General features: G+C 40.2%; 1 long non-coding RNA gene across 2 annotated transcripts in view; it reads left to right on the forward strand.

Annotated features, from left to right (window-relative positions):
* The first annotated feature begins 8,149 nt into the window (after positions 1–8,149).
* Positions 8,150–25,474, forward strand: part of LOC112134289 (uncharacterized) — a 101,998-nt gene continuing 84,673 nt past the window's right edge. The window contains exon 1 of one of the 2 annotated variants that reach the window (XR_010140854.1): positions 8,150–8,213. This is a non-coding gene — a long non-coding RNA (uncharacterized LOC112134289). Of the gene's footprint in view, positions 8,214–24,044; positions 24,162–25,474 lie in introns of those variants that run through there. The other variant, XR_010140852.1, reaches the window with a different exon arrangement.

Here is a 25,474-nt window from a genome sequence, read left to right on the forward strand (position 1 = left end):
GTGGCCCCTTAAGTATGGGTGGAACCATGTAAAATAATGGGGCGAATAGAAGGAGGCAACTAGTCATCCACATAAAGCCCAAATATGGTCCACACTGCACCGCTGGACCATGAGAGTCCTCTGATGGCCACTGACCAAGAAAAACAGAGTCAAGTTTTGAGTTGTATGAAATTGATTAAACATATAGGTTATTTCCAAGTTTTTAGTAATATAAATATACCCACAAGAAACATGGGCAAATAACATGAACCAGGAACTCATAGAATTTGAACCAAAAAATGTCCTACAAGTCCAAATGTATTAATATTGAAGAACTGCAAATTAAATAAGAAAAATCATTATTTTCATTTGTAAGTTATAAAAGCTTTAAAACATCTTGTGATTCCTCCTGTTGGTGAGGACATGGCAAAACAGTCTCAAAAACTAGATAGAAGTGTATATTACTATGGCAATTGCAGTGATCTTTGTAATATAGAAAATTAGAAACAACCCAAATGTTGATTAATAGGTGATCTGATAAATTATGGTTTTGTTTATCTTGATTTGAGTTTTTGTACTTGTGGAAAATGTGTAGTTGCAAGGATTTTCTTTGTTATGTAAGGCTTCAGTTATGTGAAAGGTAACCTCCTAAATAAATTAAGGTTTATTACAATTTGGTGTTTATAAATAAAATTGGACTTATTTTTAGGGCAACCCAGGTTTCCCCACATTTTCCAGCCTTTCAAGTCCAACTCAAGCGCTCCAGCCCTCACCTCATACCATCTTCATAAGCACTTCCACTTATTTCCTAGCTGCTCTTACTTTGCTCAGCTGTCCAACTTCCAGTCGGTTACCTTTGGTGGTCTTGCAGCTGAACATCTCTCTCCCCAGCCCCTTCCTAAGTCCCCAGGGATCACTAAGCATGGCTGCTGATGTAGTAAACATGACTGAAGATTGGTGCTTGCATGGGGCTTCAAGTGCAGAAAAGGAAAGCATGAGACTGTCATGGACACTGCCTCTCCCTGGTGGCTGGGCGGCCTTTTTGCAAGCTGTTGGCTCCCTGAAGTCCTGTTTCTATTCCCATCTTCACTCCTCACTAATCCTTGGGATTCCAGCAAATTGGGCGAGCATTGTTTGTGAGCATCATTCTATCTTGAGGTGGCCATAGTTTCTGATTGAAACTTTTGCTTTTGATTGATATGTTAATGTTTAGTTTGTTGTAGATACTGTAGTTCACTCAATAATGGGAGGTAGTAAAATTTTTGTCAGTGATATTTGGGGTCTATCATATGCCTATATGTAGATTTTTGAGACACATGTGTAGTGTTTCATGTAAGACTCATCTAATCCTCTATTGTTAGAATACTTGGATATATGCACAATTGTTCCCATTCCTATTTGTTTATACAAAACTCTCCATTGTTTTCATTGAATTCCTTTCCAAAACAGCGCAGAAGTAGATGGGTTAAATTGGTGGGGATCTTTCACAAAGTCTAATAAGTGTGAGAGATATGGATGTGGAGACAGTGATATTAAAACTATTTAGCAATTGGTAAGCATAGGAGCCAATTAACTGGAAGGGCTCTGAATGTTAAGATAAAGGCAGGTCCTCGAGACCCCTTTTGGGGCAGATATTGTCTCTCTAGTTGCTGGATCCTGGGGAATAGAGGGATGTGGTGGGGTTCACACTGGCTGTTTACCAACCAGTATGGAAATATCTTAGCATTTTAGCAGCCAATAAAATCATACCAGTGCATACCCACTAAGTGTCAGTCCTGAATGTAGAGCTACAGAATTATAGAATCCCTGACATGGAAGATACCAGAAGTCATCTAAATAATGCTTCCAAAGGTGAGCTTTTCAAGAGCAAAGACCACAGTGCTTCTATGGGGACTGCTACCCCCCCCCAGATGCTCTGTGACTGATGAGTGATTCAATGAGGGAATGAACCAACCCTCACTGCTGCACACATGACGAGTTGTCACCTGGCCTTTCCTGATCATCTCAAGTGATAGGAAGTTCATTATCATGCAACACTGCTGCTGATTTTGTTTGTGGATCCTTCTTATTTCTCTGTAGGACTGTATGACTTCAAGTAGTTTTAATCTTCGTTTATTTTCTGATAAGTATTTATAGCAAATGACTGGCTCTCTCTCTCAATGTATCTCCACATGTTGGAATATTTAATATATGCTAGCATATGTCTATTATATATCTTGTTCTGATTTCTGCCTTTTTTCAGGCAACCTCCTCTTCCTATCACAACTCCTCAGCCTCAAAATGTTCTATTCTTTGTGCTTTAGCCACGGCTGATAAGGAATCAATAGCGGGGAGGGTGATATGAATGCAAAAAAAGTGAAGACAGAGAAAAGGGGCCTAGGCAAGCATCAAGCCCTCCTTCCCTTGACCTTAAGCTAAGATCAGCTTTTCTATAGAGCAATTTATGTGGACCTTGAACACCAGAGCTCTGCAGAGGGTGGGGAGCAATCAGTGCTCCTGGAACTGCTGATGGCTTTGACAGCTTGGAGTGATTAGCACACAACCATGCTTGAAGAGAGTGCTATTTGTCCTGCTAATGGACCAAGCACACCAAAAAGGGTCTACAGAGAAGGCAGCCAGGCTGTATTTTCAAATCAACATACCAGCGTCTAGTGTAACTGTGGGAGGTGTTTATTTTTTTTAGATTGCCCTTGAATCCTTTTTGGGAATGAATTTGATATGAGGATGAGTATGATTATTATTGTTCTTATTAATGATAATCAGAATAAAATACAAAGTGCTTAATAAACATTTTTACTTTGCACAAAACTGTGAGGTAAGCATTATTATTCTCATTTTACAGATGAAGATCACGCAGAAAATCAGCAGAGCTAGGCAATAAGTCGATCTAAAGTCTACGTGCCCCTCCCTCTTCCCACGGATTCACGCCAAGTGACACGGAAGGCCACCGCCAGCTCCTGAGAAGGGCAGGACTGTAGGCTCACATTCTTCCCGACGCCAGAAAGGTAGAGGAGGTTTGGAGTTTTTAATTTCCTTCTACTTTAAAAAATAGGAAGCTTAGCATTTTCTCATTTCAACCATATCGAAAAGAAATAGGGGCTTTGAGGGGCTCAAGAAAAGGTGCAGTTCTAAGAATCTGCAAGTAAGAAGAATGGACGCTTTACAGCTGTCTAACCACCCAAAGCACGCAGGGGTATCTAAATGTTCAACCTGCTGGGTAGGGATAACATGCTCTTGTTACGTTTTAGAAATGACACTGTGGCTGCGAACAGTCACAACTGCCAACAACACTGGCCCAAACTTATTTGGTCATCAGAGAAATGCCACATGAATGCATATATGCATATATGTATGCATATAGTACTTGTGTTCAGTCAATCCTCCTTATTCATGGATTCCATATTTGCAAATTTACTGACTTATTAAAATTTATTCCAATTCCATACTCAGGATACTTTGGTAGTCACAGACATATGCAGAGTAGTGAAAAATTCAAATCACCTCACGGGCACATAGGTTCCCAGGCAAGGTTATGCCTTCTTGTTTCAGCTCTCATACTATAAACAAGTGTCCTTTTCCACTATTTAGTGCCATGTTACTCCCATTTTGTGCTTTTTATAGTGATTTTGCTGTTTCAAATGGCCCCCAAGCATAGTGCTGAAATGCCAGCTAGCATTCCTAAGAACAAGAAGGTTATGACGTACCCTACAGAGAAAATGCATGTTAGATAAGCTTCATTCAAGCGTGTGTTATAGTTAGTGCTGTTGGCCGTGAGTTCAATGTTAATGAATCAATAATACATATTAAGTATGGTGACTTTAAACAGAAACACACATAAAACAAAGTTATGTACTGTTCAGTTGACAAATGTTGTGACAAGAGGCACATAGGGGCTGGGTGCTGTGGCTCATGCCTGTAATCCCAGCACTTTGAGAGGCCAAGGCAGGTGGATCACCTGAGGTCAGGAGTTCAAGACCAGCCTGGCCAACATGGCGAAACCCCCCTACTAAAAAATACAAAAATTAGACGAGCATGGTGGCGGGCACCTGTAATCCCAGCTACTGGGGAGGCCGAGGCAGGGAGAATTGCTTGAACCCAGGAAGCAGAGGTTGCAGTGAGCCAAGATTGCACCATTGCGCTCCAGCCTGGGTGACAGAATGGGGCTCCATCTTAAAGAAAAAAACAAAGAGGCACACAGGAACCTAACCTCTATTTCCCCTGGGAGCAATGGTTCAGTATTTACTATGAAGCGAATCAGTAAATTAGTAATTCAGTAAAGTGGTGACTTTAAAAAACATAACTACTGTGACTAACAAGAATCAACTGTATGTTTATATGTATAGTATGAGTGTGTATACATATATGTGTGTGTATTTGTGCAATGCCTTATCTAATTCACTGAGGCCCTGAAAACTTAATTCTATATTATTCAGTGATAAATGATACCTGGAGAAAGCTAGTATCATTCAGTAGCAAGTGCATTTTTCTTCATTAGAGCTTAAAGTTCCTATAATTGATCTTTTCTTCACTAGCAATATTTTTGAACAGTAATAGTTTGATTGCATCAACGTGAAAATGTTACTTAACTAATTCTTGGAAGAGTGGGAGTGTGCAGGCTAGAATAGTTTGTGAATGTTACGGCAAAATATTTACTTGGAATACGACTACATTCCAAGCAACATTTTCACTCCAGAAATCTGTCTAAGAGTTTGTTATCTAGTTAATAAATGGACTTTTGAACATCATGTCCTGTCCAAATCTCCTTGGTCACGTACCTTTAAGCAACTTAGCAATACCATTAAACACCAACTCAAACTGACTGAGTCAGACCCTCTTAAAGACTAATGCTACCTTTGCTAGGGAGGCCAAACATGAATCCTCCCAAACCTACTCCCTTCCCTGCTACCATGTGAGGGTGGAACAAGACGCTTGTTAATTTCATGTAATCTTGTTGTAGCAGTTCCAGCAGCTTTCCGGCATCTTCCTATTCTCCATGTTTGCCCAACTCCACAGTTTCAACCTATCTTGAATCTGGGATAGAAATCAACTACGAAGAAGAAATAAAAAATAATACGAAGTTGTCATTTCTTATTTGATCATCTTCATAATTCCATTATTTTATAAAAAGCAGCATGTGTTGTCTAAAGAACCCTTGACTGGGAAACAGTATCATTTTCATCTATGATGTTAATTAACTGTTACTAGGCAAATGACTCAAGTAGGCCTGGATATTCTTATCTGTAAAGGTTGAGGTTGGATAGAGTATAATTTAAAAAAAAAAATTTATTTCAATACCTTTAGGGGTACAAGTGGTTTTTTATTAGATGGATAAGTTGTATAGTGGTGAAGTTTGGGCTTTTAGTGTACTCATCACCCACACAGTATGTACTGTACCCAACAGGTGATTTTTTTTTCAATCCCTAACTCCCTCTCATCCTCCCCACTTCTGAGTCTTCAGTGTATATACCACTCTGTCTGCCTTTGCATACCCATAGCTTAGCTCCCACTTATAAGTGAGAACATGTGGTATTTGGTTTTCCAGTCCTTAGTTACTTCACCTAGGATTATGGCCTCCAGTTCCATCCAAGTTGTTGCAAAAGACATTATTTTGTTCTTTTTCATGGCTGAGTAGTATTCCATGGTGTACACACACACACACACACACACACACACATATACACACATGCTACATTTTCTTTATGCCAAATTATTCTTTAGAGTCCATTTCAGGTGAAAAAATTCTAGATTCTGTGCTTCTACTTGGACTACTTGGGATAATCTTGAGATTTTTCCAGGTCCTCTTGACATTCAGAAGACTTCTAATATGCCGTAGACCCTGCAAAATTTCTAAAACAATATAATACACATCTTATTGGATTTGGCAATAGTCTCATCCAGTACTGTTTGGCTGAAGAATATGTTAGTTTTTCTCCACGCCATCCTTAGACATCTTAGGTATTGATAATCTGTTAATTCATGCATTCAGTGAGTATCATTGAGCCCCTATTATGGTTTAGGCACCTCGCAAAGAAGACAAGGTCCCTATCCTTAAGCAACACCAAGATATGTGGGTGTGCTGAGTTCGATAATAATTTGGTACTCAAAGTAGATGAATAATTTGATATCCTGTGAAATTGTAATCTTTAATATGCTCGACATTTTTGTAAAAAGAGAAAGATCAGCACCAAAGAGAAATTTTTTTATGTAACTCAAAGATATAGAGCTAAGTTTTATTTTATCAACTATGTAAGGAATTGTGTGGACAGTCTGAGTTAATTGACATCGTATTTTTTGGATTTATCCTAGAATTGGTTTTAGAGATCATTGAAAACTGCCTCCCTGTCAAGCAGCTACCCCTGGCCTCTCCCTGTTTGCCTGTCCTGGCGGTTATAGCCTTTTATTTTCCCTTTCAGTAGTATTCAAGCAAAAGATATCAGAAAGTATTTATTAAATAGCTTACTATAATAATTTTTGCCCTTGGTGCCTAAATATTGATTTTATTCTTTTTGCAATTTGTATAAGCTCTTCAACACCTTTTTTTTTTTTTTCTCCCTCCCCCGAGACAGAGTTTTGCTCTTGTGGCCCAGGCTGGAGTACAATGGTGGATCTCAGCTCACTGCAACCTCCGCCTCCCAAGTTCAGGCGATTCTCCTGCCTCAGCCTCCCGAGTAGCTGGGATTAAAGGCGCCTGCCACCATGCCTGTCTAGTTATTGCGTTTTTGGCATAGACGGGGTTTCACCATGTTGGTCAGGCTGGTCTCGAACTCCTGACCTCAGGTGATCCACCTGCCCCGGCCTCCCAAAGTGCTGGGATTACAGCCATGAGCCACCAACGACAGGCCAACACTTTAATGATAAAAGATGAAAATAAGCTATTAGCTTAATTAACTTTGTGATATTTCTGTGTTCCAACTTAGCTAAAGTCATTTCGTATCTGTTATATTCTGTCCTGACTAAATTTTGTTTTTTGGAGAGGGCAAAATCTTCTAGACATATAATCTGCTGTATAAAGAATTATGTAATTCCTTTCATTAGATTTTATACCATTTCCTATATAAATCAATGTTTGACAAAGCAAATCGTATTTTCCCATTAGCTTACATTATAATGGTAAAGCATTTTTGTTTACTTATACATTTATCTACAATTTGGGGCCTCATTATCCTCATTTTGGAGCCTTTTCCATCATGTATCCTCTGCACCTGCAAACGCTATGATAATTCCAAATCTAAGACTATTTTTGGTGAATCTTTTTTGAGTTAAAGAGTGTTTTGGTAATAAAAAATAATTTCTGTCCCTAAGTGATCTGTTTTGTACATTCAGATTTTTCTTACAGTTTGTTAATTTAGGGGCATTCCTATAAATATTATGGATTTAATAAGTAATGTTTCCTGGGAGTCTTGAAATATAGAAGTTATGATTTCACAATAAAAATATTTTAACCATTTAGGATGCCAGGTGTGGAAGAACAAGACCCCACATCTGTATAATCTTACTTCATGGAACCAAGTAAAATAAAAATTTTCTTAATATTCAACACATTATTCTTTTCTTACAAAATAAAATAAATACATTTTGTATAGAAATACTGCTCCTTATAACTTATTTTTGTCATTCAGTTTGCTGACCTATGGAGTTCACTGTGAACCCAAAATCTACAATCCCTCCTTAGATCTACCTAAACTGAAGGAAAATTAATATTTCCTTCCAGGTTTTAATCCCCCAAAGAAAGAAAATTATTTGTCTAAAGTGTATTTCTAGAACTAGTCTAAAGAAAGTAAGATTTTGCTAAACAATTTAGCTGATTTTTTCTGTCTCAGAAAGTTAAGATTTTAAATCAAAAGTCACTTAGTGTGATCTTGCATTATCTTAAAACTCAATTATAATTAACTTGCCTTTCTAAAGAAGAGAGCTAGTCTTAAAATGAGACCTTTGCCATTTAATGCTGTGTTCAAATGCAAGTTAGAGAATTAGAAAAGATAAGGATCCCTATTGCAAGCTATTCATCGGCTAAGAATGTATCTGTTCTTGAGATTGTTAAGGTGTGGTTGAAGTTAAATGATTTGCTCACAGAAAGAAATTTTTAAATACATATGGTAATCTTTGACCTTTACTATACTGAGTCAACTGAGTACAAGAGTAACTTCCCTTCATTTTTTTTTTTCTCCTCAAGGTAAGCATCAGATAATCTGGGAAGAAAATATCATTCAGAAGTTCATGTATACATGTGGATGGTAAATATATTATATTTTTGCTTTTTTTACTTGTTATCTTATGATGATAAGTTATCGAAGAGAAGTAGCTGCATTTCACTTTGAGTTTGATTACATGCTCAGAAATATAAATTTTGATGAAGAAAATGAGGAAGAATATTAAATAAAAACTACTATTTATTGCTGTCAACTAGGTATCATGCTTAGCATTTTATGTAAACCATGAATGTATTCAATTACAATGATGGTGATGATAATCATGATGATAATAACTAACATTTGTTAGGCAACCATTATGTGTCCAGATGTGCTGGACACCTAAGATACAACAGTGAGGAGATGGGAAATGGTCCCCGACCTTGTGGAGCTTCAGACTAGTGGTGAAGTGTAGACAAATCGACAGTTACGTAATGTAATGAGGCAGTGATGAGAGAAGTATAGGGTGCTGTAAAAGCAAGTTGGGATGATGTCCAGCTCTTACTGGGGCAGAAGGACAAGGTGTGTATTACAAAAGGCTTCCTGGATGAATGGATATCAAAATAGAGCTAAAAGGATGAGTTGGTCATACAAAGGGCAAGAGTATTCTCAGAAGAGGAGTGAGCATGAAGAAACATCTAGAAGGTAGAAATAGTATGGCATTTTTAAAGGACTGAAAACTTTTCAATGTGGTAGGAACAGAGAGTGAAAACATGAGAATAATGAGACACAAGCTTGGGAGGAAAGTTGGGGCTGCTCATGAAAGTCACATGTGAGGAGCTGAAACTTGGGATCAGAGATCATAGTGTCATGGTCAGATATAGAGCTTAGAAAGATTACACACTGCTACCGTGCACATAAAGGCTGGGAGGGGGCAAGATTGGTGGCAAAAAAGTAAGTTAGTAAACTTAGAGTCGTTTGGCAGAAAACAAAAACAAAAGGATAATCTTACACTAGAGGAGACACCATGGAAATGGATAACATATGATTTGATTCAAGTGACTTTTAGTATGTAGACTTGCTAGGACTTGATATTAATCAAATGTGGGGGTGAGGAAGATGGAGGGAAAAAGATATTTGGCTTGGATTCCTGGGGAGAAGAAATTGGCATTTAATGAAATTTGGAGCAGAGGAAGAGGAACAGGTTTGAGGGTGAGGAAAAATAGAGCATTTAGTTTTGATGTGCTGAGTGTTAGGTGGCCATTGGATGATTAAGTATACCCAGAGTTTATTCATGAGGAAACCAAAACTTAAGGGGCTTAATAACTTGATCAAAGTCTCACAGCCAGGATTTGAGACCAGGTAATCTGGCTCTAGATTTCCTGCTCTTATAGACTACACTATACTGCTCCTTAAATTTCTGAGCAGACTTCTCTCCAAAGACAAGATCTCAAAGATCTGTTTTCTCTCAATACCTCTTCTTATGTGATCTTATGGGACAATGTCAGGATTCTGGATTCTAATACAGCTGTGCTACTAACTGCTTGACCCTGGGCAAATCATTACCCTTTCAGGTCACTGTCTCTAAAAGAAAGGAGTTGGAATAGGTCAGTATTTCTCAAAGGGGCTTTGGGAGTAGGACTGGAAGGAGATTAGAAAGAGGTGAGTATGAGCAAATGGGGTTTATTCCAAGAATGCAAGGTTTGTTCAACATTCAAAAATTAGTCGATGTGGGCTACACTGAAAAAAACCACATGATCATATCGATAGATGCAGAAAAATCATTTGACAAATTCAATATGCACTTATGTTGAAAACTTTCAAAAAATTAGGAACAGAAGCGAACTTTCTTGATGTGATAAAAGGCACCTATTAAACTTACAGCTAAATCATATACAATGGTGAAGATTGAACATTTTTGCTTTAAGATTGGAACAAGTTTCAAGATTAGAATAAGATTTTCATCACTCCTATTTAAGAGAATACAAGAAGTCCTAGTCAGTTCAATAAGGCAAGGAAAAGAAATAGAAGATATACAAATTAGAAAGGAAGTAATAAAACTGTCACTGTTTGCAAACAATATGGTTTTCTACATGGAAAGTTCAAGTAACGCACCAAAGAAAAAAAATCTCCTAGAGCTAATAAGTGAATTCAACAAAGTCACAGGCTACAAGATCAATGTTAAAAAATAAATCACATTTCTATATACTATTAATGAAAAATTGGAGGTTGAAATAAAAAGTACCATTTATAACTCCAAAAATAAAATACTTAGGTATAAATATCACAGAATACTTACAGAATGTGCATGTTGGAATACTGTTGGATAAACTCGAAGCACTACATGAGAAATATATTGTACTCATGCAATAGAAGACCAAACATTGTTAAAATGTTAATTATCCCCAAATTGATAACTTTATTACAATCCCAATAAAAATCCCAGCAGAATTCTCTTTGGTTATTGACAAAATGATTCTAAAATTTTTATGGAAAGTCAAAGAAACTAGAATAGACAAAATAATTTGAAAAAGAAAGATGAAGCTGGGAGATTCATACTGCCTAACTTAAGACTTATGATAAAGTCACAGTGATCAAGATAGTGTGGCATTTGCAAAATGATAGACACAGAGTTGAGTCTAGAAGTAGACCTATACAAATGCGTCCAATTTATTTTTTGACAAAGGTGCAAAGATAATTCAGTGGAAGAAGCATAAGTTTTTCAACAAATGGTGATAAAACAACTGAATATACATATAAAAAATTAATCTATACTTTTTACTATATACAAACATTAACTTAAAATAGTGCGTAGATCTAAGGGTAAAATATAACATTTAAAAACTGTTGGAAGAAAATATAAGAGAACATCTTCAAAATCCTGAGTTTTGCAAAGAGTTTTTAGACATGACATCTAAAGTCTAATACATTTAAAAAATGCTAAATTGGAATTCACAAAATTAAAAACCTTTGCTCCATAAAAGACACTGTGAAGAAAATAAAAGGCAAGCTAAAGACTGGGAGAAAATATCTGCAAATCGTGTATCTGACAAAAGAATATCTAGACTATATAAGGAACTTTGAAAATTCAGCAAGAAAACAAACTCTAAAACAATGGACAAAAGACTTAGACACTTTACCAAGGAAGACATATGGATAGTAAGTAAGCACACAAAAAGATGCTCAACTTTATTAATCACTATGGAAATGTGAATTAAAGTCACAATGAGATACTTTTATGTATCTCTTAAAATGGTTAATACAAAAACAAAACTGACAATATCGAGTACTGGCAAAGACCTCTCATACATTAGTGGTGGAAACACAATATAATAAAGCCACTCTGGAAAATAGTTTGGCATTTTTAAATAAATTCAAACATACCCTTGTCCTACATGTTTACTATAGAGAAATGAAAATTTAGGTTCACCAAAAACGGGTATTCAAGAAATTGTGGCAGCACCATTCATAATTGCAAACACCTGGAAACAACCCAAATATTGCTCACTGGGCAGATGGATAAACAAGCAGTGGTACATCCATTAAATGAAATATTACTCAACAACAAAAAGGAAGAAACTAGTGATACTCTTGACAAAACTGATGGATTATGCTAATCAATGCATTATCATAAGTGAAAGAAACAAGGCTCAAAACGCTACAGATTGTAGGATTTCATTTATATGGCATTCTGCAGGAAAGAACCCTATAGGGATAAAGGTAATATCAGTGGATCAGTGGTTACTAAGACTTACAGGTGGGGAAGGATTTGATTAAAAGGGGCCACTTGGAAGAAATTTTTGGAGAGAGGGGATCATCTGGTCTCCTGATTGGGGTGATTGTTATACCAGTCTATGAATTTGTCCAAACTCATAGAACTGTACACTACAAGGGATTTTTATCATATTAAAATTTAAAATATTTACAAAAATAATGGAAGATCACAAAATGAGAGATTCTTTAAAAAGGCTTAAAAATCCTCTCTGAAAAAAATGATCAAAAATGCCCAGATGAAAACCCAGGGAATTTTTCAAAAACTGGGTGAGAAATTTGTGAACAATGATGAGGTCTATGGGCAGAGGATGGCACTTAGGTTCTATACATGTTGTTCACAGCAAAACCAAACCAAAACAAAACAAAAACAAAAAAACAAGAAACAAAAACAAAACAGTCAACTGCCCTTGCTCCAGCAGCCCTTGCGTCCTTTAGGGGAGCATTCCTTCCAGTGACCACTAGAGGCAGCACAGAGAAGCTTAAAGCCCCGACTTAAGCCCAGAAGATAATCCCCAAAATGATTACAGCCTCCTGACCTCTGCCTTTGGAAATTTTTCTGAGGGCACACTTGGCAGTTCTGGGCCACTTCCTCTGTTTAACTTACTTGGGTTGTGGGTGGCAGATAGAGCAGAGTGATGTGACAGCAGAAGCATTCCAAGTGGGTGCTTGAGGTGGCAAGTTTCGGGTATCTGCCTGAGCCCAGGAGACCCTGCATTGGCAAGTGGCCCGGGTCTCCTGGCCTCTCTATAGGGTGACTGATGGGATGTGGAGCGGAACTTTCTGGGTGAGCAAGACCCTCTGCTCAGGCTTCTTCCCCTCTCACTGGCGCCTGCAGATTGGAAAGCAGAACGTGGGATGGGACAGGAAGTCGGAACAGCACAAAAATGAACTTGCTTAGTGTGGCAGGTGCATGGGGGGCTGTGGGAGGCTGAGGGAAAGAAGGAAGAGAGGCTGTGTGTGGACCGATGAGGACAAAGAGAAGGTCAAAAGGTCTGAGCAGACAGCAACCCATTTTTACCTCATTGCTCATTTTTGTTTCATTTTTTTCTTCCTCTCTTCTTTCTTCTCCTCTCTTTGACATTCTCTACCCCACTCCAATCTCACCTTTTCCCTCTTCTCTTATGCTTTCTGTATGTCCTTCCTTCCTCTCCTCCTCTCACAACAGTCAGCAGAGTAATGTGTATTCACTTGATGTGATAGGGAGGAACCACAGGAGCTAAGGATGATGTATTTGTTTCCTGTGGCTGCCAAAACAAATGATCACTAACTGGTGGCTTAAAAAAACACAGTTTATTCGCACAGTTCTGGAGGCCAAAAGTCTAAAATCAAGGTATTGGCAGGGCCACGCTGCCTCTGGAGGATACAAGGGAACAGCCTTCCTTGCCTCTTTCAGGCACTGGGGACTCCAGGTGCTCTTGGGGCTCTGGCTCCTAACTCCAGTCTCTGCCCTTCCTCTTCACCTGGTCTTTGCCCCTTTGCTCTTTCTGTGTTTCTTCAGCAGCGGCAATTAGTTGACTCAGTGTATGTGAATGATTATCCAGGACCCACCTAGGTAATCCAGGATAATCTCAAGAGCCTTAACTTAATTATAACTGCAAAAACCTTTTTCCCAAATAAGGTCTTATTCATAGGTTCTGGAGGTTAGGACGTATCTTTTTCAGGTCCATTCCATCCACTACAGGTGAGATCCCAGTCTCCAGGTAACATTCAGTTCTTCTGTTCTCCCTCATTCAGTAAGCCAAAGAAGTAAACATAATTCACTGGTCCTGTACTTAGGGAACTAAAATCTGGTTGGATATCCATAACAAATCCTTTAACACACACACACACACACACACACACACACACACACACACACACAAAGCCTCCAAAACCATATCATGAGAGTTGAAGAATATAACAGTGCAATAATGTCATAACATAAATGTGATTAAAAAGCAACCTAGTCAGATAAATAAGACTAGCATATGTCTCAGAGACCAATTAAATCAACAACATGGTCAAAAATGCACAAAGAATATCAACAGAGTTCACATAAAAATATATAGAAATGTTCCAAGAGATGCTGAAGCTCACCTATAATAGCAATGCAGATTAAAACTACTCTAAGATATATACCATTTTTTACCTATTAAGTAGTTAAAATCCAAAAGTTTGATAAGACTGTCTTTGGCAAGGGTATGAGGAAATAGCTCTTTTGTACATTGCTTGTGAATGCTGTAAATGAGTACAACCCTTATAGATACAATGTGACAATATCAATAAAATTTACCTATAAAAATCTGTGGGCCAGGCACAGTGGCTAACGCCTATAATCCCAGCACTTTGGGAGGCCGAGGCAGCCAGGTCACTTGAGCCCAGGAGTTTGAGAACAGTCTGGCTTGTGAAGTAGCGATAGTGAAACCCCATTTCTACTAAAAATAGTAGAGGTGCAGAGGTGTTGGTGGTGTAGTAGTTAGCATAGCTGCCTTCCAAAAAGGACAAAAAGTAGCCAGAAATGCTGGTATGCACCTGTAGTCCCAGCTACTTGGGAGGCTGATTTGGGAGGATCGACTGAGCATGAGAGGTTGAGACTGCAGTGAGCCATGATCATGCCACTGCACTCCAGCCTGGGTGACAGAGCAAGAGTCTGTCTCAAACACAAAACAAAACAAAACAAAACTGTGAAATCTATACTCTTTGACCTAGGATGCCTTCTTCTAGAATTTAATTTTACAGATAAACTTATCAGTTGCAAAATCTATCTTCAAATTATTCTATCTAGCATTGCCTTAAAGAGCAGAATATTGGAAATAAACCAAAGATTTTGCAATAGGAGACTGGGGTTATGCTTGTTAGTGAAAGCAGAGAGCTCCATGGGCTGGAGTGCAAGGGAAGTCTTATGGGAGTGATGAGTCCCAGGGCTCAAGCTTCCCCTTCATTGCCCTTGTCTGTCACTCTTCTCAAACAGCAATCATCTTCCAACTCAGTTGTGTGTCTCTACACCCTTGATCTATTCCTGACCTCAGCTTCTACAACAGCCTTCAGCATATCATGGAAAGATTGAGAAACTCTCTCTGAGGTCTATTGCTAAGGAACATATTGAAACACATGCCCACTCTTTCTCGGAGGCTATCCCCATCAGGCTGATATAAACATGCAAGCCCCAAATCCATCACAGCCAGTAAAGCTATTCACTGCTCACAAGGGTCTGCATAAACAAACATGCAGTTACTTGGTAAGACTCAGTAGTGACCTTCTGGCATTTGGTATCAAAGAGCCTGATAAACCCTGAGTCTGTATCCTTCAGAGGAAATATAGGTAAATGCTTGCACACACACACACTCACACATTCATACACACATATTCACAACACACTCACTCTAAAGTCCATTAGGAATCAATTTGCCAGAAAAGGCCTCATCATGAATTGCCCCATTTCAATGTCTTTGTGTTTCCAGACTCTGAGTCGATCATTTTTGGAGCAGAATCAGAGGCTAATGAAAACAAAACAGAACAAAACCATCCAGGAGCAGGGGGTCATGCCTGTGATCCCAGCATTTTGGGAGGCCAAGGTAGGCAGATCACTTTGATGTCAGGAGTTCAAGATCAGCCTGACCAACATGGTGAAACCCCAGCTCTACTAAAAATACAAAAATTAACCAGGCGTGGTGGTGGTCACCTGTGGTCCCAGTTACTCAAGAGGCTAAGGCATGAGAATCGTTTGAACCTAGGAGGCAGAGGTTGCAGTGAGCTGAGGTTGTGCCACTGCACTCCAGCCAGATGACAGAGTGAGACCTTATCTCAAGAAAACCCAAACAACAACAACAACAAAAAAACCCTCCAAAAATCCACAAAGGATTTGAATTCAGAAGACTCAACTTTTTAGGACTTACTAGCCATGGAACCTTGAGTAATCACTTAATTTCTTGGAGATTCCATATTTCATCAAAAACATGCAGAGAAAAGTAGTATCTGCCAAATAAGTTAGATTCTGCTTCTTGACAAACCACCCCCCAAACTTAGCTGCTTAAAATGCCACCAATTAATTTTTTGCACAATTCTGCAAATCACCGATTTGGAGAGGGCTCAACTGGGTGGTCTGGTCTCATCTAGGCTTTCTCAAGCATCTTCAATGAGTGCCCAGGTTGGTTGGTGGCCAACTAGTCTCAGGTGGCCTCAGAGGGACAGCTGATCTTGGCTTCATGTGGTCTCTCTCTTCCAGTGGGTTAGCCCAGACCCATCTAAAGTCAGAGGTAGGGTCCGAAGAGAGAGTGGAGGCTGACAAGACCCTTTGAAGCCTGGATTTGGTGTTATAAACTGCATTGTGTCATCTGAAAATTCCTATATTGAAGCCTTAACCCCCAAAGTGGCTGTATTTGGAGACAGGGCCTATAAGAAGATAATAAAGGTAAAATGAAGTCATAAAAATGGGGCCTTGATCAGCTAGAACTAGTGGCCTTATAAGAAGAGGAAAAGTCATCAGGGATCTCTCTCTCAGCACATGCAGACAGGAAAGACCACACAAGGACACAGTGAGAAGGCAGCCATCTGCAAACCAGGAAGAGAGGTCTTACTAGAAATCAGCAATAATGGCACCTTGAATTTGGACTTCTAGCCTCTAGAACTGTGACAACATAAATGTCTGTTGTTTAAGCCACCCAGTCTGTGATATTTTGTTTTGGCAGCTCGAGCAGACTAATAGACTTGGAGTTGGCATAATATCACTTCCACAACATCTATTAGCCACAGCAAGTCATGAGAGTAGCCCCACAGACAAAAGCTTAAGAAATAGACTCCACCTCTTGATGGAAGGAACTGCAAAGTCATGTAGCAAAGGGGTGTGGATTTAGGAATAATCATCAAACATGCCTGCCACAAACTTCTTGTATGGATCACATAAATCATGGGTATGAGAGTGCTTTCTAAATTGTAAAGCCCTATAGATTGTCAGCTATGATCAGCATTCTGGCCTCCTTGGCAGCAGTTGTGACCACTTCTCAGCTACTAGGCCAGGTGGAGTGGATTGTAGATGCTTCTGCATGGCACATTTTCCTCAGGGAGTTTTTGTAAGTTGTTGCCTAATGAATGAAGTCCTCTAATTCTTGTTATTAACTAGAGAGGTAGTTATGGTTAGGACAATGTATTAGTCTATTTTCACACTGCTATAAAGAACTGCCCAAAACTGGGTAATTTATAAAGGATAGAGGTTTAATTGACTCACAGTTCAGCATGGCTGGGGATGCCTCAGGAAACTTATAATCATGGCAGAAGGCAAAAGGGAAGCAAGGCACCTTCTTCACAAGGTGGTAGGAAGGCCAATGAATGCAGGGCGAAATACCAAACACTTCACCCCCATGATCCAATTACCTCCACCTGGTCTCTCCCTTGACATATGTGGATTATGGGGATTATAATTCAAGATGAGATTTGGGTGGGGACACAAAGGCTAACCATATCATTCCATGGCCCCTCCCAAATCTCATGTCCCTTTCACATTTCAAAACCAATCATGCTTTCTCAACAGTCCACCAAAGTCTTAATTCATTCCAACATTAACCCAAAAGTCCAAGTCCAAAGTCTCTTCTGAGACAAGGCAAGTCCCTTCTGCCTAGGAGGCTGTAAAATCAAAATTAAGTTAGTTACTTCCAAGATAAAATTGGGGTACAGGCATTGGGTAAATACACCCATTTCAAATGGGAGAAATTGCCCAAAATGAAGGGGATACAGTCCCCATGCAAGTCTGAAATCCAGCAGGGTAGTCAAATCTTAAAGCTCTGAAATAATCTCCTTTGACTCCATGTCTCACATCCAGGTCATACTGATGCAAGAGGTGGGTTGCCATGGTCTTGGGCAGCTCTGTCCCTGTGGCTTTACAGGGTACAGTCCCCCTCCTAGCTGCTTTCATGGGCTGGAATTGAGTGTCTGCAGCTTTTCTAGGTGTACGGTGCAAACTGTCAGTGGATCTACCATTCTGGGGCCTGGAGGGCAGTGGCCCTCTTCTCACAGCTCCACTAGGCAGTGCCACAGTGGGGACTCTGTGTGGGGGCTCTGACCCCATATTTTCCTTTCACAATGCCCTAGTAGAGGTTCTCCATGAGGGCTCCACCCCTGCGGCAAGCTTCTGCCTGGACATCCAGGCATTTCCATACATCCTCTGAAATCTAGGCAGAGGTTACCAAACCTCAATTCTTGACTTCTGTGAACCTGCAGGCCCACCACCACGTGTAAGCTGCCAAGGATTGGTGCCTGCACCCTCTGAAGCAATGGCCTGAGCTGTATTTTGGCCCCTTTTAGCCATGCCCGGGACACAGGGCACCAAGTCCTGAGACTGCACAAAGCAGCAAGGCCTTGGCCCAGCTCACAAAACCATTTTCCCCTCCTAGGCCTCTGGGCCTGTGATGGGAGGGGCTGACATGAAGCCTCTGACATGCCCTGGAGACATTTTTCCCATTGCCTTGGCAATTAACATTTGGCTCCTTGTTACTTATGCAAATTTCTGCAGCCAGCTTGAATTTCTCCTCAGAAAATGGGTTTTTCTTTTCCATCACATCAGCAGGCTGCAAAATTTCCAAACTTTTATGCTCTGCTCCCCTTTTAAACATAAGTTCCATTTCCAAACCATCTCTTTGTGAATGCATAAAACTGAATGCTTTTAAGAGCACCCAAGTTGCAATTTAAATGTTTTGCTGCTTAGAAATTTCATCTGCCAGATACTCTAAGTTATCTCTCTCAAGTTCAAAGTTCCACAGATCTCTAGGGCAGGGGCAAAATGTCACCGTTCTCTTTGTGAAAGCCTAGCAAGAGTCACCTTTATTCCAGTTCCTAAGAAGTTCCTCATCTCCATCTGAGACCACCTTAGCTTGGACTTCATTGTTCATATCACTATCAGCATTTGGTCAAAGCCATTCAACAAATCTCTAGGAAGTTCCAAACTTCCCCACATCTTCCTGTCTTCTTCTGAGCCCTCCAAACTGTTCCAACCTCTGCCTGCCTGTTACCCAGTTCCAAAGTCACTTCCACATTTTCAGGTATCTTTATACCAGTACCCCACTCTACTGGTACCAATTTACTGTATTAGTCCGTTTTCACACTGCTATAAATAACTGCTCTGAACTGGGTAATTTATAAAGGAAAGAGGTTTAATTGACTCACAGTTCAGCATGGCTGGGGATGCCTCAGGAAACTTATAATCATGGCAAAAGGCAAAAAGGAAGCAAGGCATCTTCTTTACAAGGTGGCAGGAAGGAGAATGAATGCAGGAGGAACTACCAAACACTTATAAAACCATCAGATCTCATGAGAACTCACTCATTATCACAAGAACAGCATGGGGGAAACCACCCCCATGATCCAATTACCTCCACCTGGTCTCTCCTTTGACATGTGGGTATTATGGGGATTATGGGGATTTAATTGAAGATGAGATTTGGGTGGGGACAAAAAGCCTAACCATATCAGACAGCAAGCCTGCATTTTTATAGCTAGAAAATCCTAAAAATAAATATTTCAATGAGTATCTCACTCAATGAGTTTGAGAACAGGAAGTCTGATGGTCTGATGAATAGAAGAAAGGAAGGATGCAAATCAGATTGGATTTAGTGAACTTGTCATCCACATTTACCACTTCCCTGAGAGACTGAGGGGAAAAGCAGGCTGCTGACTCAGGGGTGATCTGTGGCTACAGCCTTGGACTTTTTCCCATTGAAAGAGCCTCCCATGGGTCCTAAATCTGTGCCTAGGTTCACAAGCCTTCCTCTGCAATAGACTGATTGCCAGAGGAAGAGAACATTGTCATTCCCTGGTTATCTCCTGTCCTCACACAGAACTTACAAGCAGAACTCTCATTGATAATCATTATAAAGAGAAGTAATGCTGTAGGAACAGATAGACTGGCCAATTAGTGCCTCCGTCCCAACTGAGAACAAGTTAACTTGCACAGCACAGCACATTTCAGAATTCTCCCACTGGGGAGGCTAGACATGGCCTCTGGCTTTGGGATGGAAGCAACTTGTCCCCAGGAAGTGAATCTGTGTGCCTTGAGAACTCAAAGAGGTTGAGAAGATGAGAGGGTAAGGAATAGGGCTTGCAGAAGAGAAAAATCCTAGTTTGGCATGCCTCTAGGATCTCCAGGGAGATGTCCCACCCCATCTAGTGCTGCTTCAGACTCTGTGACTGCTCTTGAACTCTAAAAACTTGATGAGTTAAGAGGCAGAGCATCACACTCTGATGGTCTCCTACCTGTTGGCTCAGGTACATGTTGGCCCATAAGCAAAGCGGGTGAGTTGCTCGGGCTGTGAAACATCTTTAATGCCTCCAGGTAAATAACACTATCTGAGATGCAATTAATTAACTAAAATATCTTGAAAGGCTCCTGAATGATCCAACACCAGTCTCTAAACTATTATTGTTCTTACTATACTATATTGCAGGGCAAACTTAAGATCCTATTTTCTTTCTGCACCTACAGTATAATTCATTGCGTAGGACCTAATAGGCACATTGAATAATTGAAAGAATTAATAAACTCAATACATATTTGATGAATACATAAATAAATATTTCTTTATATGCCATTCATTTATATGAATGACATAGCCAGGGCTTAAGCTTATGAAGTATGTGAAGCAGTAACAACATCTCTGTCTTCATTTTTGGCTCCAGGGCCCTCATACAAAGGCCTGTGTGTACTATGTACTTAATAAGTAATTGTTGAATTGCACTGAAATTATAAAGCCTGGAAATTAAATATTACAATACAAAAATGAAGTGTTCCCACAATTAAAGAAGGCAATGGGTAAAATTCTACCCTTAACTCCTAAGAAACCCTAGCTCTGTGTCCCTGTAGACTGAAAAGAACTGACTTCTTCCCTCGACATAGTCTCTGGTTCCCGTAGTCTTGGCTCTACTAGAGTCAGCAGGGGCCACAGCTTCCCTTTTGTGATTATATCCAACAAGGGAGTGTGTGGGATGCCATAGCACTTCCTTTCAGAACTCTCATGCCTTTTGGAACCCCCATTAGGCTACATTTCCTGCTCTGTGGTTGCCTAGGCTCCCCTGCCTCAACCTCTCCCTGTAATTCCTGAGAACTGTCCTTATTATAAAAGAAACTTAGAATACATCCCAGGGTGAAGATGTGAGTAGCTGCCTTCAATCAAAACACACTCTTCAGCAAACTCAGCTTCAGAGAGACTTTCTGCAACAGATGGTCGGCCAAGGCTCTAGGCTTTAAAATGCCCCCAGGGACCTGCCAAGGAGCCACCTGAGGCCTGTCTTAATTTCTCACCATCATTGCCTCTGTGAAGCCATCCCAACAAAAAGTTCCCACCCACTGTACAAAAGTGAAGAGCTTGAGTAAACCATGTGGATTGTGAGAACAAAGCTGCTTCCTTGTCTTTCTTCTGTTTCTAGGATAAGAAATGCAGGGAGAATGGTGGTTCTCAGGTCTTTAGAGATTTTATTGTTGAGAAAGTGGTGTTCTTGTAAGTACCCTAAGCGATGCCTAAATATTGCTGAAACTCACCATTGCATTTCGCCATAAAGCCAATTGCCTCTTCATTTCTCTATTTCACCACCTCCTTGGAAATCTGGGAACACTTTAAATTCATTCACTAAACAATCTCAGGCTCAGGATTCATTCTTGGACATAAAGATGACAACATAGAGTCCCACTCTCCTTTTTTGTCATCTCAGGGACTGAATATATAGTCCCCTCTTTTCCTCCATCTCCTAGACCTTCTCCTGTGTCAACTGTCCTTGATTTTTTGGAACAAAGACATAATCACAGTTTTCTAAAAAGCAGACTTCTTGAGATTCCTAGGAAGTGGATCCTCCAAATTCTAGATAGTTTTTAAAGGAAAACATTGAAATAGCTCCTTCAGACCAACTTCAGCCCATTCAAGAGTAAGAATTTAAACAGCTGTATTACTGAGGACTTTTAGACTGTGTTATTCGTCTTTGAGAGATCTGCTTTTATGTGCACTTAGGTCATGCAAACACCATGAAGTGGTGTTATCACATCCATTTACTAACAAGGGAAACAGAGTCAGAGAGGCTAGTTAACTCCGCTCAAGTTCTGTTTATATATGGTTGCTCAAGCAGCTGAAGTGTCCTGAAAATCACAAGAAGTCTGTGAAGAAAGAGCATATCTCAAGAGGTTCATCAAGCTCCTGAGCTCTTGGAAAACCTAAACCCCCGGAGGGTTTCTAAGTGGTGGAAGGAACATGTTGTAAAAACTGGAGGTAGAAGAGAGATGGTGGTCAATGAACTGAAATGAGCCTACTTTCACTTGAATGGAGAGTGTTTGGAGAGATGGCAGGGAGAGAGAAAGAGAGAGAGAGAGAGCGAGGAGAGAGAGCTGGAGAGAAACGGGCAGAGGCTGGACCAAGTAGGGCCCTTCAAGAACTTTAGATGATCTTGAATTTTATTTTGAGGGGATTGTCTCATAAGAGTGTGTTAAATAGAAGGAGATATCATAAAACTGATGCAGCCTGGGCTACAGGAATACAAATTTCCTCCCCATACTGTATTAACCTAGTGGTATTTCCTATGATATTTTTATCCATGAAGCTCAAAGCATTTAATGATTAGTGCTTTAGGACCTACTGGTATACAGTAACCAGCAACTTTTGCTTGTGGGGCACCATGGCAACTTGTCAACCAATCAGTGGGTCATGGCCGAGTCACTTCCAATAAGGTTTGAAGGGTTGGAGAGAAAAGGGGTTCTTCTTTGAGCACTCTGTCTCAGTTCTAGGGGTAGTGGCTGCTCATTGGCATGAGCAACATGTTCTTTAGGGTTCCCTTTACTTCTTAGCAATCAATCTTTGTTATGTGTAATAGTTCTTTATATTAAATATACTCTGTTCAAATTACTATGTGGCTTCTCTGTCCCGAATGGACTCCCCCAGACATTTCTCTACCTGCCAGACATAACCTGCTTCCCCAGAGGAGAAAAGATTGTGGCCCTGCTGAGAGCTACATGCTAGCTGCTTGTTCTATCTGAAGGGTCTACTTCCTTGTAGATTAACCATGAGTTCATGAAAGTTCATAAGGAATGAACATTGCCCCCTGAATTTTCCTGAGCTCCATGACTAAAATGGCAGGGAGACATGAGATCATATTTATATACTATAGTTCCTGCTGGGGGATAACACAGGCTTATAGATGTGTCTCAACAGGGTGATCAGATCTGCTTGGGAGAAGGAGGCCCATAGCAGTTAAATAGAAAGAGATTCTTGAGTCTTGAAGGCTGATTGAGGATTTGCCAGGCAGGTGGTGGGGAAAGAACATGCCCAACAGAGGCAACAGGATTGACATATATTTGCAGACATGGCAAAGCACAACCATGCATCAGGGGTTGTCTGTCACGAGGAATAGCTCAACATGGTGAAGGGGTTTAACCTTATCCTGCAGGATTTCAAACAGAGTATGGAGAAGAGTGAAGAAACAATTGTCTTCAGGCCCCTGTGCCTGGAGGGAATGAATTCTTGACATAGGAAAGCATCAATGGGAATGGAAAAATTGAGTTTAAACAGAGTAGACAATCAGGTGGGTTGACAGAATTTTGGACCCTTAAGAGCTAGTTATGAGGAACAAATGAAGTAATAGACATGAAAGCACAATTTTTGATGCTAATCGACTATAATAAGGTATTTCTTCCACAATTTGATTCTGAAAATGAATAATGAGGCTTCTTGTTCCTAGATAGCAGGATTACCCCCAATCATTAGGCCAAATGGCAGTACCGTGGTGGTGGCATCTGTAACACAGTTTATACTTCTCAGCCTTCCCTCCCATCGCCCCACTTAACAATCAGTACTGGACAGCTGGTGCCTTTTGTTTTCAAAGTAAACAATGAACATTTTATGAGTTTACTTTTACAATGAGTTGCTCAGAATAGGAGAATACTAAATCAGAGTTTTAGAGCAGGAATATAAACTAATTCCCCAGTTTTATAGAAGAGTAGACTAACACCCCTATCACCTAAGATTTACGTAAGAGCAAGTCAGAGAGAAGACTATATTCAGGTGTCTTGAAAACTACAGTTTTCTGCTGCTATCCTTGCGGGGTATCAATCAAGGGGCATGCTTACTGACTGGCTACTAGAAAGAAATGCCTAATTCAGGATACTTATAACTCAAGGAAAATTCCTTATTCCTTTTTTTTTCTTTTTTTGAGACAGAGTGTTGCTCTTGTCGCACAGGCTGGGATGCAATGGCACGATCTTGGCTCACTGCAACCTTCGCCTCCTGGGTTCAAGTGATTCTCCTGCTTCAGCCTCCTGAGTAGCTGGGATTACAGGTGTGTGCCACCATGCCCAACTAATTTTTATATTATTAGTAGAGACAGGGTTTTACCATGTTAGCCAGGCTGGTCTCGAACTCCTGACCTCAGGTGATCCACCCGCCTTGGCCTCCCAAAGTGCTGGGATTACAGGCCACTGTGCCCGGCCACAGGAAAATACCTTCTTAAATGTCACAGGGAGGTCCAGCATTGGTCCCATAATCCCTACCTAACCAGCAGGTGAATCAGTGTCTGGTTCTTCTTAGGGTTAGGGATCTTCAGTTTCTTTAAACTGAACCTTCCTGATTTTAGGGCCAGAAATTTTTATTTCCTGTGTAAACAGTCTTGTTCCACACCTCAGAAATAAAGACACCCCATTCATGGATCTCATTATTGCAGAATATTATGCCAACAACTTTGGCATAATTATGAGTCTATCATTTCATCATCTGTAGTACAATTTTGTTTGAAAGCACAGCTGATTTCCTTGCTTTGAATTCCCAGAAGGACTGCTTTTATTCCACTGTCCATCTTATTTATCATGGTTTACAGCTATTGCCATTTCTAAATAAATGGTCAACTGTCTTCTTCTAAGGAAAGGTCTATTTAGTTTCCTTACATCCTATCCGCTTAGTGGTCATATTCTGTCACCATGAACACTATTCAGCCCATGTTCCAAATCTGCATGGTCTTCTTCTAACAAAGTGATTGGCAACACACTGTGCCTGCAGGAGTCCGGGAAGGCTCATGGGCCTCCTAGCAGCCCCTCTTCTGTATCCCTGAGCCTCATGGGAATGCATGTGCAATGCCTTGGAGGCACGGTAAGAATGGGGTCAGGGAGTACAGAGAACAGGTGAGAAGAAACATGCTGCAATGGGACAGCCAGCCCATCAGTGACAAACTTTGCTGTGGGTTCCACACTTGTTTCTAGTCTATGATATTTGTTTTTTGTTTTGTTTTGTTTTTTGAGACAGGGTCTTGCTCTGTCACCCAGGCTGGAATGCAGTGGCGCAGTCTCGGCTCACTGCAGCCTCGACCTCTGGGGCTTAAGCAATTCTCCCACCTTAGTCTCCCAAAGTGCTAAGATTACAGGTGTGAGCCATCACACCTAGCCTTAGTCTATGGTATTTGCATGTTGACATCCAAATGTATAAAATATCTCTGGTCCCACTTTTTACTTGTCATGGAGGTAAACATGAATTTATCTCAACAAACAATCTCCCACATTTATGTTATAATGAAACCCTCTAAAAATAAAATAGACTTGAAAAAATCCGTTTTCCTTACTATATCATGCTAGCTTTTTGTGTGCTTGTTTCTAGTCTGATTGA

The sequence above is a fragment of the Pongo abelii genome, chromosome 6 (assembly GCF_028885655.2).
Source record: "Pongo abelii isolate AG06213 chromosome 6, NHGRI_mPonAbe1-v2.0_pri, whole genome shotgun sequence".
In the NCBI taxonomy this organism is placed as follows: domain Eukaryota; kingdom Metazoa; phylum Chordata; class Mammalia; order Primates; family Hominidae; genus Pongo; species Pongo abelii.